The sequence below is a fragment of the Pseudophryne corroboree genome, unplaced genomic scaffold (assembly GCF_028390025.1).
Source record: "Pseudophryne corroboree isolate aPseCor3 unplaced genomic scaffold, aPseCor3.hap2 scaffold_322, whole genome shotgun sequence".
Lineage (NCBI taxonomy): Eukaryota > Metazoa > Chordata > Amphibia > Anura > Myobatrachidae > Pseudophryne > Pseudophryne corroboree.
Window position 1 is genome coordinate 411,753 of NW_026969903.1, and position 13,105 is coordinate 424,857.

A 13,105-nucleotide genomic window follows, 5' to 3' on the forward strand; every position below is an offset into this window, starting at 1 on the left:
TTTTACCAGAGCTGACCAGAGGAAAGCACAAACACAGTCCACCACTACCACAAATAATGCAGTCGAGTTTCCCACATTTGGGGAAATCACAGGGGTCAGCATACCCAGAATGCAATGAATGAACCTCACCCTGGGAGAACAATCTTCATGACAATAGTATCTCCTATGCAAAATAAGTATGATTTGGGATAGGGCTGGGGAGGGCCGCTGCTCAGGCACATCTCTGTCAAGTAAAGGAGATTCAACTGAGGCAGCACAAGGGAACTCTCATCTGGGGACAACAACTGCAGGGAGAACACATATTTTCAGATGAACATGGGGTGGCAGAAGGCTGCCTAATACTGAAGCACCCCCAAACAACAAACCAAATGCAACAACTAGTGCAAGCATTCCTGGGGGATGGCCTGCAGCAGATGGATTTGAATATGGTGATGTCATCCAAGCAGTGGGTCAAAGTTGGCTTCAACCCTCGTCTGCATATGAAAAGAGAAAAGGAGCGTGCAGGGCATGGAGGCCTTTTGTGGTGCTTGGATGACCCCTAGTTCGCATAAAGCACCCCCACCCTCCTTCGGTGTGGGGCTCATGTTGGCCATTCCCCAGCCCCTGAAGCATTCAAGCTGATTTCTTGCTGCAGCTGGGCACTATAACAGCTCCAGAGCTGCTCTGTAAAGCAAGTAAAAGGGTGTGGGCCCTGCAGCACTACCCGTAGTTTGCATTGTGCATTGGGAGGCACAAAGTAAGCAGACGGGAGGAGAAGTCAGGATAGTGCACAAGGGTATAGAAGGGAGGGGCTCAAGAAAAAAGAAGTGGAACCAGACAGCAAACTAGGCTGGAGAGAGACCTGAGACAAAGAGATCTGAATTACATGAGAGCTGACCAGGGAAAACTCAAATTATGCAGTCAAGTTTCCCACATTTGGGGAAATCGCAGGGGCAGCACACCCAGAGTGCAATGGGTGAGCCTTGCCCTGGGAGAAGCACCTTCATGATCATAGTATCTCACCTGGCAGGTAAGTAGGAGTTGGGCTAGAGCTGGGGAGGGTCGCTGCTCGGGCACCCCCCTGTCAAGTGAAGGAGATCCAACTGAGGCAGCACAAGGGAACTCTCGAAAGAAGAACAAGGCTAGAGGAAGATCTGAGACAAAGAAATCTGACTTTTACCAGAGCTGACCAGAGGAAAGCACAAACACAGTCCCCCACTACCACAAATAATGCAGTCGAGTTTCCCACATTTGGGGAAATCACAGGGGTCAGCATACCCAGAATGCAATGAATGAACCTCACCCTGGGAGAACAATCTTCATGACCATGGTATCTCCTATGCAAAATAAGTATGATTTGGGATAGGGCTGGGGAGGGCCGTTGCTCAGGCACATCTCTGTCAAGTAAGTTGCATTTGATTTGTTGTTTGGGGGTGCTTCAGTATTAGGCAGCCTTCTGCCCTACCATGTTCATCTGAAAATATGTGTTCTCCCTGCAGTTGTTGTCCCCAGATGAGAGTTCCCTTGTGCTGCCTCAGTTGAATCTCCTTTTGGAGAAGACCTCAATAAGATTGTAGCTGATCTGGCTACTGCTAAAACAGCTTGCCTACCTAGTATGACTCCTACCACGCAGAAGGCTAAAAGTACTTTTCTTGGCCCTTTCATCCTCCAGGTAAAGCGTACCCAAGGTCAGGCATACCCAAAGCAAGCTCATGTTTCCTGACCTGCCAAGCCCAGACTGAAGCAATCCTGGGCTGCCCATCAGCCTGCTTCCAAAACGGACAAGCCTGCCGCATGACGGTGCAGGCCTCCCTCTGGGGGATCCCAGGGTGGGGGGCCCGACTTCTAGGTTTGGCAAAGAAAGGTATAATTCTAAGCTAGAGAATTCTGTTTGGAGCTCACCTTGTACTTTGTGAAGAAATAATCAGCATTGTGGCTGAGCAGATACATGTAGTGTGTGGCTGCAAACTGCATGGATCTGCTGCGTTGTAATGCTGATTCTTTTTTTTTGCAAAGTACCAATAGCTTCATATAATGTTCACAATTTTTATGCAGGATCAAATAGCTCAATAGGTAGGGTGTTTGATTAGAATTCAACAGGTTATAGGTTTGAATCCTGGGTATGGTAGTTTGAGATGTGTTATTTAATAAAGTATGTTGTTCTGACTGCCGGCATCCTATCACCTGGGATATCATACTAAATAAATGGAGTTGATAAAAATTTTTTTTTTTTTTTAACTAGGGACAATTTCCAGATACTTCTCTTTATAACTGAGATTGCCCCCTGGAACTTCACATCAGTTGACAACTATGCATGAGTGGGCAGTGCTTGCCCTGGATCTGTCCACCCATTTATGTGCCGCCATAAAATAAAGCATGACTAACAGTTATCCTGGGCGTACACTACACAATTATCTGTCAGGCTATCTATCCAGTCTGGATGGATGGAATGAAAATCTGGTAATGTATAGGAGCAAATGTCAATTAACCATTTGCTCCCAAACACTAGAAAAGTGGTCAAAAATGGTCATTACACAAATTGGTTAAACCCAAAATTTAACCAATTTGTTTAGGGGACCATTTTTGTCCATTTTTTAGTGTTTGAGAGTAAATCGTTGATGGTCATTTGCTCACATAGATAACCGGATTTCTATTCCAACCAGCCAGTGTTGGAGAGATGGTCTGCCAGATTACATAATGCATACCAGAGCCATAACTAGACTTTTTGGTGCCCTGTGACAGAGAATTATATGCCCTCCCCCCCCATTTTTGCAATATGGACAAAAGGCGCATGCCTTGTGGGGAAGGGGCATAACAAGATTGGTCTCAGAGAAAGCACATGAGATATGAAGATATATCTAGTATACTTGACACTCAATGGTTTGTGGTATTGCAGGGGTGCCCTCCTTAAATGCATATACAGTCACACATGGCATGTTTGTGTAAATGGCATATCAGCAGTCAGCAGTCTTCAACCTGCGACCCTCCAGCTGCTGTGGAACTACATATCCCAGCATGCCCTGCCTCAGTTTTAGCATACCTTAATAGCAAAACTGTGGCAGGGCATGCTGGGATGTGTAGTTTCACAGCAGCTGGAGGGCCACAGGATGAAGACCCATGTGCTAGAACCAAACCGCAGGTACATTGAATGCTAGCAAGCTGAATGTTTAAATCCTTTTTGTTCCGCAGCATTCCAATGCGGAAGATTCCATGGAACCAGAGATTATTCCATTGAGAAGGACATGCTGCCTGGATGACTGCACTGTGCAAATTAAATCACGGAGCCAGTTGGCTTGTGGGTGGCTCTGGTGACTGGGTGGTTGGGTGGGCGGTGTGTCGGAGGTGGAGCACATGCAAATGAATGTGTATCATCCAGCTAGTGAGAGAGAAAACTCATGCAGGAGTGTGCCTGTTTGTCAGTGAGTTATGCACCTTGCCAGACGTCAAATCTACATGGAGCAACTGGAGGGGACAAGAGCAGGTTTGGAAAATATAGACAGAAGAGCATATATGCTGGCGCATTCTCCATGATTGTGTCAGCTTATGTTTTGGTGCACTGCACTTTCCTCCACTAAGTTTTAGCCATTTTGTTTAAACGCAAGTGTAGTTGCTTCTCGCTCTTTTGGCTGTGATATTGTATTGTGGTTGAAGAGTCTGCTGGAGGGATTGTTTTCTTCATTGGCGAGAGACTGAAGATATTCCAGGATGGAAGGCTTGGGAACACTATCCGTTTTTCAGTTGTGGAAGAGTTGAAAGACCGGATTGGACTACATTCTATAGTAAAGGGTATCTTTGTATTTATTAATCCTCCCTTTATATGTGTCTGTCTTTCAATAAAGCTTTGGGCTTGTGATTCCGTCACCCTCTTACACTCCACACCCATAGCCTTATTAACTATTGTATTGTTTAAATGTATAGTGCAGTTCATGATTTATAGTGTAGGCTGACCTGTACTGTAGTTCTTGAACTGTACTATACCGACAGCATTTGTATTGTGATTTGGCTGTGCTGCAACACAGTACTTATGTGTGTAATGTTTATATATGTTTTTTTGCTTCTTTATGTCAATAAAGACTGCTTTTTCAATCCAATATCTGAAAACAATCAATGTTTATCTTTGATGGCAATAGAAGTGGTATGATATTTGCTGCTTTTGAAAGGCAATATCTGATATGTCCCCTATCTGGGAACCATATATTAAATGGCTTTTCAGAAAAGGGAGATGGGAGAAGAGCTTTCAGTACTTGTAGGACCGATGCACATTTCCTATTCTAGCCTCCAAAAACAGATTCAGTTGCATTTTCCAGCGTGTTTTGGATGCGCCTTTGCAAATGTCTTACATCGACAAACTTATTTAGTACTATTTTGCAAATAGGGTTACATTGTTGCAACATTGTGTTCCCTAATTGCTTGATTTTTTAAATGCAACAATTGATAAAAACACCTGATAACTGCTCTGCGGAGTCTTATTTTGTGTCTACTTCTTATCTACATTTAATTCCGTACCTCTAATCAAGGCATTTTTAAATGCTGGCGGCTGCCAGGACGTGAGGCCTACCTAGACTTTAGATCTGAATTTGAATGTACTTGTGAACTAACTTAATTTCCTACTTCTAAATTCATTCCTAAATTCACTACTTACATGAATCCTGTAGTTGGGCATTTTGGGACTTCGATTGTGGGCATTGTTTTGTGTCCAGACCAGCAGCAGGTGGTGTGCATTTGCTGGAAAGGCATCGAAGACCTCCGATATGCTGCATCTCCTGATGTGTGTCTCCCTCAAGTGGCTGTCAGCAAATGCCAGCTAGACACCCCATTCCAAGCTGATTGTGACATCACGGAACATGCATCATAGAACAGGCATGCTAAAACATGGGTCTTCAACCTGCGACCCTCCAGCTGCTGTAGAATTACACATCCCAGCATGCCCTGCCTCAGTTTTAGCATACCTTATAGCAAAACTGTGGCAGGGCGTGCTGGGATGTGTAGTTTCACAGCAGCTGGAGGGCCACAGGATGAAGACCCATGTGCTAGAGCCAAGCCGCAGGTACATTGAATGCTAGCAAGCTGAATATTTAAATCCTTTTTGTTCCGCAGCATTCCAATGCGGAAGATTCCATGGAACCAGAGATCCTTCCATTGAGAAGGACATGCTGCCTGGATGACTACACTGTGCAAATTAAATCACGGAGCCAGTTGGTTTGTGGGTGGCTCTGGTGACTGGGTGGTTGGGTGGGTGGTGTGTCGGAGGTGGAGCACATGCAAATGATTGTGTATCATCCAGCTAGTGAGAGTGAAAACTCATGCAGGAGTGTGCCTGCTTGTCAGTGGGTTATGCACCTTGCCAGACGTTAAATCTACATAGAGCAGCTGGAGGGGACAAGAGCATGTTTGCAAAATATAGATAGAAGAGCATATATGCTGGCGCATTCTCCATGATTGTGTCAGCTTATGTTTTGGTGCACTGCACTTTCCTCCACTAAGTTTTAGCCATTTTTGTTAAGCTCAAGTGTAGTTGCTTCTCGGCCTTTTGGCTGTGATCTTGTATTGTGGTTGAAGGGTCTGCTGGAGGGAGGGATTGCTTTCTTCATTGGCGAAAGACCAAAGATATTCCAGGATGGAAGGCTTGGGAACACTATCCGTTTTTCAATTGTGGAAGAGTTGAAAGACCGGATTGGACTACATTCTATAGTAAAGGATGTCTTTCTATTTATTAATCCTCCCTTTATATGTGTCAGTCTTTCAATAAAGCTTCGGGCTTGTGATTCCCTCACCCTCTTACACTCCACACCCATAGCCTTATTAACTGTTGTATTATTGTACAGTTTAAATGTATAGTGCAGTTCATGATTTATAGTGTAGGCTGGCCTGTGCTGTAGTTCTTGAACTGTACTATACCATCAGCATTTCTATTGTGTTTTGGCTGTGCCGCAACGCGGTACTTATGTGTGTAATGTTTATGTATGTTTTTTTGCTTCTTTATGTGCATCGGTCCTACAAGTACTGAAAGCTCTTCTCCCATCTCCCTTTTCTGAAAAGCCATTTAATATATGGTTCCCAGATAGGGGACATATCAGATATTGGATTTCAAAAGCATCAAATATCATACCACTTTTATTGCCATCAAAGATAAACATTGATTGTTTTCAGATATTGGCTTGAAAAAGCAGTCTTTATTGACATAAAAAAAAACATACATAAACATTGCACACATAAATACAGTGTTGCAGCACAGCCAAAACACAATACAAATGCTGACGGTATAGTACAGTTCAAGAACTACAGCACAGGCCAGTCTACACTATAAATCATGAACTGCACTATACATTTAAACTATACAATAATACAACAGTTAATAAGGCTATGGGTGTGGAGTGTAAGAGGGTGAGGGATTCACAAAACCGAAGCTTTATTGTAACACAGACACATATAAGGGGAGGGTCAATAAATAGAAAGATATCCTTTACTATAGAATGTAGTCCAATCCGACCTCTGTGCTCTTCCACAACTGAAAAACAGATAGTGTTCCCAAGCCTTCCATCCTGGAATATCTTTGGTTTTTCGCCAATGAAGAAAACAATCCCTCCCTCCAGCAGACCCTTCAACCACGATACAAGATCACAGCCAAAAGGCCGAGAAGCAACTACACTTGAGCTTAACAAAAATGGCTAAAACTTAGTGGAGGAAAGTGCAGTGCACCAAAACATAAGCTGACACAATCATGGAGAATGCGCCAGCATATATGCTCTTCTATCTATATTTTGCAAACCTGCTCTTGTCCCCTCCAGCTGCTCTATGTAGATTTAACGTCTGGCAAGGTGCATAACCCACTGACAAGCAGGCACACTCCTGCATGAGTTTTCTCTCTCACTAGCTGGATGATACACAATCATTTGCATGCGCTCCACTTCCGACACACCACCCACCCAACCACCCAGTCACCAGAGCCACCCACAAGCCAACTGGCTCCGTGATTTAATTTGCACAGTGTAGTCATCCAGGCAGCATGTCCTTCTCAATGGAAGGATCTCTGGTTCCATGGAATCTTCCGCATTGGAATGCTGCGGAACAAAAAGGATTTAAATATTCAGCTTGCTAGCATTCAATGTACCTGCGGCTTGGCTCTAGCACATGGGTCTTCATCCTGTGGCCCTCCAGCTGCTGTGAAACTACACATCCCAGCATGCCCTGCCACAGTTTTGCTATTAAGGTATGCTAAAACTGAGGCAGGGCATGCTGGGATGTGTAGTTCCACAGCAGCTGGAGGGTCGCAGGTTGAAGACCAATGTTTTAGCATGCCTGTTCTATGATGCATGTTCCATGATGTCACAATCAGCTTGGAATGGGGTGTCTAGCAGGCATTTGCTGACAGCCACTTGAGGGAGACACACATCAGGAGATGCAGCATATCGGAGGTCTTCGATGCCTTTCCAGCAAATGCACACCACCTGCTGCTGGTCTGGACACAAAACAATGCCCACAATCGAAGTCCCAAAATGCCCAACTACAGGATTCATGTAAGTAGTGAATTTAGGAATGAATTTAGAAGTAGGAAATTAAGTTAGTTCACAAGTACATTCAAATTCAGATCTAAAGACTAAACACAAAACACAAAATAAGACTCCACAGAGCAATTATCAGGTGTCTTTATCAATTGTTGCATTTAAAAAATCAAGCAATTAGGGAACACAATGTTGCGACAATGTAACCCTATTTGCAAAATAGTACTAAATAAGTTTGTCGATGTAAGACATTTGCAAAGGCGCAAACAAAACACGCTGGAAAATGCAACTGAATCTGTTTTTGGAGGTTAGAAAAGATGCAGGATCAAGTAGCTCCATGGGTAGGGTGTTTGATTAGAATTCAACAGGTTATAGGTTTGAATCCTGGGTATGATAGTTTGAGATGTTATTTAATAAAGCATGTTTATATATTAGTCACACATTGCTTACTTGTACAAATGGCATGTCACCAGTTAGTGCTGACTGCTGATATGCCATTTGCACTAAAACAAATTAAAATGGTAAAAGTTATTGTACTTTAAGTAAAAATAAAAGCTAAAATATCAATCCCAGTTTTGGATTACTTTAATGAACAAAAAAAAATGCATATAGCAAAGGATAGTTTCAATCTGCCTACCTCTGGGTTATGGACCCAGCATGCTTCCATTACAGTACTCTGCTGCACATGTAAGTGCAAGAGATCCTGAAGCACTCACTCATCATGGGAAAGTACCAATGTGTTTCTTCATTGGTTGATGGAAGAAACATCTTACAAAAACTCTCCACATTATTGACTTTTTAAAATGTTTCTAGGAATCGTTCTAGATGAATGCTTATTAGCCTTTGTCAGTATGGACTTTTACAAAGTGTTGCTGTGGCGCAATCAGTTACTGTGTAAGGCTATTAACCAAAAGGTTGGTGGTTCAATCCCACCCAGGGACGTAATTGACCTTGTTATCAGATTTTGGTGATCTTTATGTAGACAAGTCAAAATTTCAAACCCCCTCTTATGGTGTAGGGTACCTGGCCTTCTCTGATGTAATCAGAGTTAGATTTGATTCAGTGATTTTATAACAACAGCTAGGAAGCACAATTTAGCAGTGGGTTGCAGAGAAAAAGAAATATGCTGGCAAAAAAATCCAATTGAGTGATTAAACTGCTCTTCATTTTCTGGCTTTATTTTTATGCTAACAAATTTGTTCTCTGAAAAGTGTCCACAAAGCCAAGTTTCTGATTAACACCTTTGTAGGGATGGTTTTTAACCTATTACTAAATTAAACTTGCTTCATTGGAAAGGCAGCAAGATGCATCCTCATTTCAATATCTACTGAAATAATACAGGTTGACACCAGGAAACATTAACGCCACTGCATCCTTTGTGCTTTCTCATGTGGAAGTCTGTTTAATGTGAAAACAAGGTGATATCTAATTAGCACACAGGTAAGGAATTAAGAAAATCTTTATTTAATGGTAAGATGTTTCTCACAAAATCGTTGCCCCAATGCATCATTGAAATTCAAGCTGGAAAGATGATTTTAATATATCACTTGTACATTTTGTATTGCTCTTCTGGTGACAATGTAGTTTGTTTTTGTCAATTACCATTTTAATAATCGGGTAAAGAAAATTAAGTGGATTTTTGAAAGAAAACAATACTGTCAATATACTATTAAAACAAATTAAAATGGTAAAAGTTATTGTACTTTAAGTAAAAATAAAAGAGCAAAAATATCAATCCCAGTTTTGGATTACTTTAATTAACAAAAAAAAAATGCATATAGCAGAGGATAGTTTCAATCTGCCTACCTCTGGGTTAAGGGGCCCAGCATGCTTCCATTGCAGTACTCTGCTGCACATGTAAGTGCAAGAGATCCTGAAGCACTCACTCATCATGGGAAAGTACCAATGCGTTTCTTCATTGGTTGATGGAAGAAACATCTTACAAAAACTCTCCAGATTATTGACTTTTTAAAGTTTTCTAGGAAACGTTCTAGATGAATGCTTATTAGCCTTTGTCAGTATGTACTTTTGCAAAGTGTCTCGGTGGTGCAATCGGTTAGTGTGTTTGGTTATTAACCAAAGGGTTGGTGGTTCAATCCCACCCAGGGATGTTATTGACCATGTCATCAGATTTTGGTGATCTTTAAGTAGACAAGTCAAAATTTCAAACCCCCTCTTATGGTGTAGGGTACCTGGCCTACTCTGATGTAATCAGAGTTAGATTTGATTAAGTGATTTTATAAAAGAACAGCTAGGAAGCACAACTTAGCAGTGGGTTGCAGAGAAAAAGAAATACGCTTGCAGAAAAATCCAATTGAGTGATTAAACAGCTCTTAATTTTCTGGCTTTATTTTTATGCTAACTAATTTGTTCTCTGAAAAGTGTCCACAAAGCCAAGTATCTGATTAACACCTTTGTAGGGATGGTTTTTCACCTATTACTAAATTTAAACTTGCTTCATTGGAAAGGCAGCAAGTGATGTCATCCAAGCAGTGGGTCAAAGTTGGCTTCAACCCTCGTCTGCTTATGAAAAGAGAAAAGGGATATGCAGGGCATGGCGGCCTTTTGCGACGCTTGGATGACCCCTAGTTCGCATTAAACACCCCCACCCTCCTTCGGTGTGGGGCTCATGTTGGCCATGCCCCAGCCCCTGAAGCATTCAAGCTGATTTCTTGCAGCAGCTAGGTACTGTAACAGCTCCAGAGCTGCTCTGTAAGGCAAGTAAAAGGGTGTGGGCCCTGCAGCACTACCTGTAGTTTGCATTGTGCATTGGAAGGCACAAAGTAAGCAGACGGGAGGAGAAGTCAGGATAGTGCACAAGGTTATAGAAGGGAGGGGCTCAAGAAAAGAGAAGTGGAAACAGACAGCATACTAGGCTGGAGAGAGACCTGAGACAAAGAGATCTGAATTATACGAGAGCCGTCCAGGGGAAACACAAATTATGCAGTCAAGTTTCCCACATTTGGGGAAATCGCAAGGGGCAGCACACCCAGAGTGCAATGGGTGAGCCTTGCCCTGGGAGAAGCACCTTCATGATCATAGTATCTCACCTGGCAGGTTAGTAGGAGTTGGGCTAGAGCTGGGGAGGGTCGCTGCTCGGGCACTACCTTTCAAGTGAAGGAGATCCAACTGAGGCAGCACAAGGGAACTCTCAAAAGAAGAACAAGGCTAGAGGAAGATCTGAGACAAAGAAATCTGACTTTACCAGAGCTGACCAGAGGAAAGCACAAACACAGTCCACCACTACCACAAATAATGCAGTCGAGTTTCCCACATTTGGGGAAATCACAGGGGTCAGCATACCCAGAATGCAATGAATGAACCTCACCCTGGGAAAACAATCTTCATGACAATAGTATCTCCTATGCAAAATAAGTATGATTTGGGATAGGGCTGGGGAGGGCCGCTGCTCAGGCACATCTCTGTCAAGTAAAGGAGATTCAACTGAGGCAGCACAAGGGAACTCTCATCTGGGGACAACAACTGCAGGGAGAACACATATTTTCATATGAACATGGGGTGGCAGAAGGCTGCCTAATACTGAAGCACCCCCAAACAACAAACCAAATGCAACAACTAGTGCAAGCATTCCTGGGGGATGGCCTGCAGCAGATGGATTTGAATATGGTGATGTCATCCAAGCAGTGGGTCAAAGTTGGCTTCAACCCTCGTCTGCATATGAAAAGAGAAAAGGAGCGTGCAGGGCATGGAGGCCTTTTGTGGTGCTTGGATGACCCCTAGTTCGCATTAAGCACCCCCACCCTCCTTCGGTGTGGGGCTCATGTTGGCCATTCCCCAGCCCCTGAAGCATTCAAGCTGATTTCTTGCAGCAGCTGGGCACTGTAACAGCTCCAGAGCTGCTCTGTAAAGCAAGTAAAAGGGTGTGGGCCCTGCAGCACTACCCGTAGTTTGCATTGTGCATTGGGAGGCACAAAGTAAGCAGACGGGAGGAGAAGTCAGGATAGTGCACAAGGGTATAGAAGGGAGGGGCTCAAGAAAAAAGAAGTGGAACCAGACAGCAAACTAGGCTGGAGAGAGACCTGAGACAAAGAGATCTGAATTACATGAGAGCCGACCAGGGAAAACTCAAATTATGCAGTCAAGTTTCCCACATTTGGGGAAATCGCAGGGGCAGCACACCCAGAGTGCAATGGGTGAGCCTTGCCCTGGGAGAAGCAACTTCATGATCATAGTATCTCACCTGGCAGGTAAGTAGGAGTTGGGCTAGAGCTGGGGAGGGTCGCTGCTCGGGCACCCCCCTGTCAAGTGAAGGAGATCCAACTGAGGCAGCACAAGGGAACTCTCGAAAGAAGAACAAGGCTAGAGGAAGATCTGAGACAAAGAAATCTGAATTTTACCAGAGCTGACCAGAGGAAAGCACAAACACAGTCCCCCACTACCACAAATAATGCAGTCGAGTTTCCCACATTTGGGGAAATCACAGGGGTCAGCATACCCAGAATGCAATGAATGAACCTAACCCTGGGAGAACAATCTTCATGACCATGGTATCTCCTATGCAAAATAAGTATGATTTGGGATAGGGCTGGGGAGGGCCGTTGCTCAGGCACATCTCTGTCAAGTAAGTTGCATTTGATTTGTTGTTTGGGGGTGCTTCAGTATTAGGCAGCCTTCTGCCCTACCATGTTCATCTGAAAATATGTGTTCTCCCTGCAGTTGTTGTCCCCAGATGAGAGTTCCCTTGTGCTGCCTCAGTTGAATCTCCTTTTGGAGAAGACCTCAATAAGATTGTAGCTGATCTGGCTACTGCTAAAACAGCTTGCCTACCTAGTATGACTCCTACCACGCAGAAGGCTAAAAGTACTTTTCTTGGCCCTTTCATCCTCCAGGTAAAGCGTACCCAAGGTCAGGCATACCCAAAGCAAGCTCATGTTTCCAGACCTGCCAAGCCCAGACTGAAGCAATCCTGGGCTGCCCATCAGCCTGCTTCCAAAACGGACAAGCCTGCCACATGACGGTGCAGGCCTCCCTCTGGGGGATCCCAGGGTGGGGGGCCCGACTTCTAGGTTTGGCAAAGAAAGGTATAATTCTAAGCTAGAGAATTCTGTTTGGAGCTCACCTTGTACTTTGTGAAGAAATAATCAGCATTGTGGCTGAGCAGATACATGTAGTGTGTGGCTGCAAACTGCATGGATCTGCTGCGTTGTAATGCTGATTCTTTTTTTTTGCAAAGTACCAATAGCTTCATATAATGTTCACAATTTTTATGCAGGATCAAATAGCTCAATAGGTAGGGTGTTTGATTAGAATTCAACAGGTTATAGGTTTGAATCCTGGGTATGGTAGTTTGAGATGTGTTATTTAATAAAGTATGTTGTTCTGACTGCCGGCATCCTATCACCTGGGATATCATACTAAATAAATGGAGTTGATCAAATTTTTTTTTTTTTAACTAGGGACAATTTCCAGATACTTCTCTTTATAACTGAGATTGCCCCCTGGAACTTCACATCAGTTGACAACTATGCATGAGTGGGCAGTGCTTGCCCTGGATCTGTCCACCCATTTATGTGCCGCCATAAAATAAAGCATGACTAACAGTTATCCTGGGCGTACACTACACAATTATCTGTCAGGCTATCTATCCAGTCTGGATGGATGGA

General features: G+C 43.6%; 7 non-coding genes across 7 annotated transcripts; all 7 read right to left on the bottom strand.

The window, feature by feature from the left end:
- Positions 1-16: 16 nt before the first annotated feature.
- LOC135018270 (U1 spliceosomal RNA) lies at positions 17-180 on the bottom strand. Its single transcript, XR_010215986.1, has one exon. It is a non-coding gene; the product is annotated as a U1 spliceosomal RNA (small nuclear RNA).
- Positions 181-854: 674 nt separating this feature from the next.
- LOC135018382 (U1 spliceosomal RNA) lies at positions 855-1,017 on the bottom strand. Its single transcript, XR_010216091.1, has one exon. It is a non-coding gene; the product is annotated as a U1 spliceosomal RNA (small nuclear RNA).
- Positions 1,018-1,169: 152 nt separating this feature from the next.
- Positions 1,170-1,333, bottom strand: LOC135018372 (U1 spliceosomal RNA). Its single transcript, XR_010216082.1, has one exon. It is a non-coding gene; the product is annotated as a U1 spliceosomal RNA (small nuclear RNA).
- A 9,049-nt stretch (positions 1,334-10,382) lies between these two features.
- Positions 10,383-10,546, bottom strand: LOC135018352 (U1 spliceosomal RNA). Its single transcript, XR_010216063.1, has one exon. It is a non-coding gene; the product is annotated as a U1 spliceosomal RNA (small nuclear RNA).
- A 150-nt stretch (positions 10,547-10,696) lies between these two features.
- Positions 10,697-10,860, bottom strand: LOC135018277 (U1 spliceosomal RNA). Its single transcript, XR_010215993.1, has one exon. It is a non-coding gene; the product is annotated as a U1 spliceosomal RNA (small nuclear RNA).
- Positions 10,861-11,534: 674 nt separating this feature from the next.
- On the bottom strand, positions 11,535-11,697 carry LOC135018432 (U1 spliceosomal RNA). The gene has a single exon (XR_010216136.1). It is a non-coding gene; the product is annotated as a U1 spliceosomal RNA (small nuclear RNA).
- A 152-nt stretch (positions 11,698-11,849) lies between these two features.
- On the bottom strand, positions 11,850-12,013 carry LOC135018561 (U1 spliceosomal RNA). The gene has a single exon (XR_010216250.1). It is a non-coding gene; the product is annotated as a U1 spliceosomal RNA (small nuclear RNA).
- Between the last annotated feature and the right edge of the window lie 1,092 nt (positions 12,014-13,105).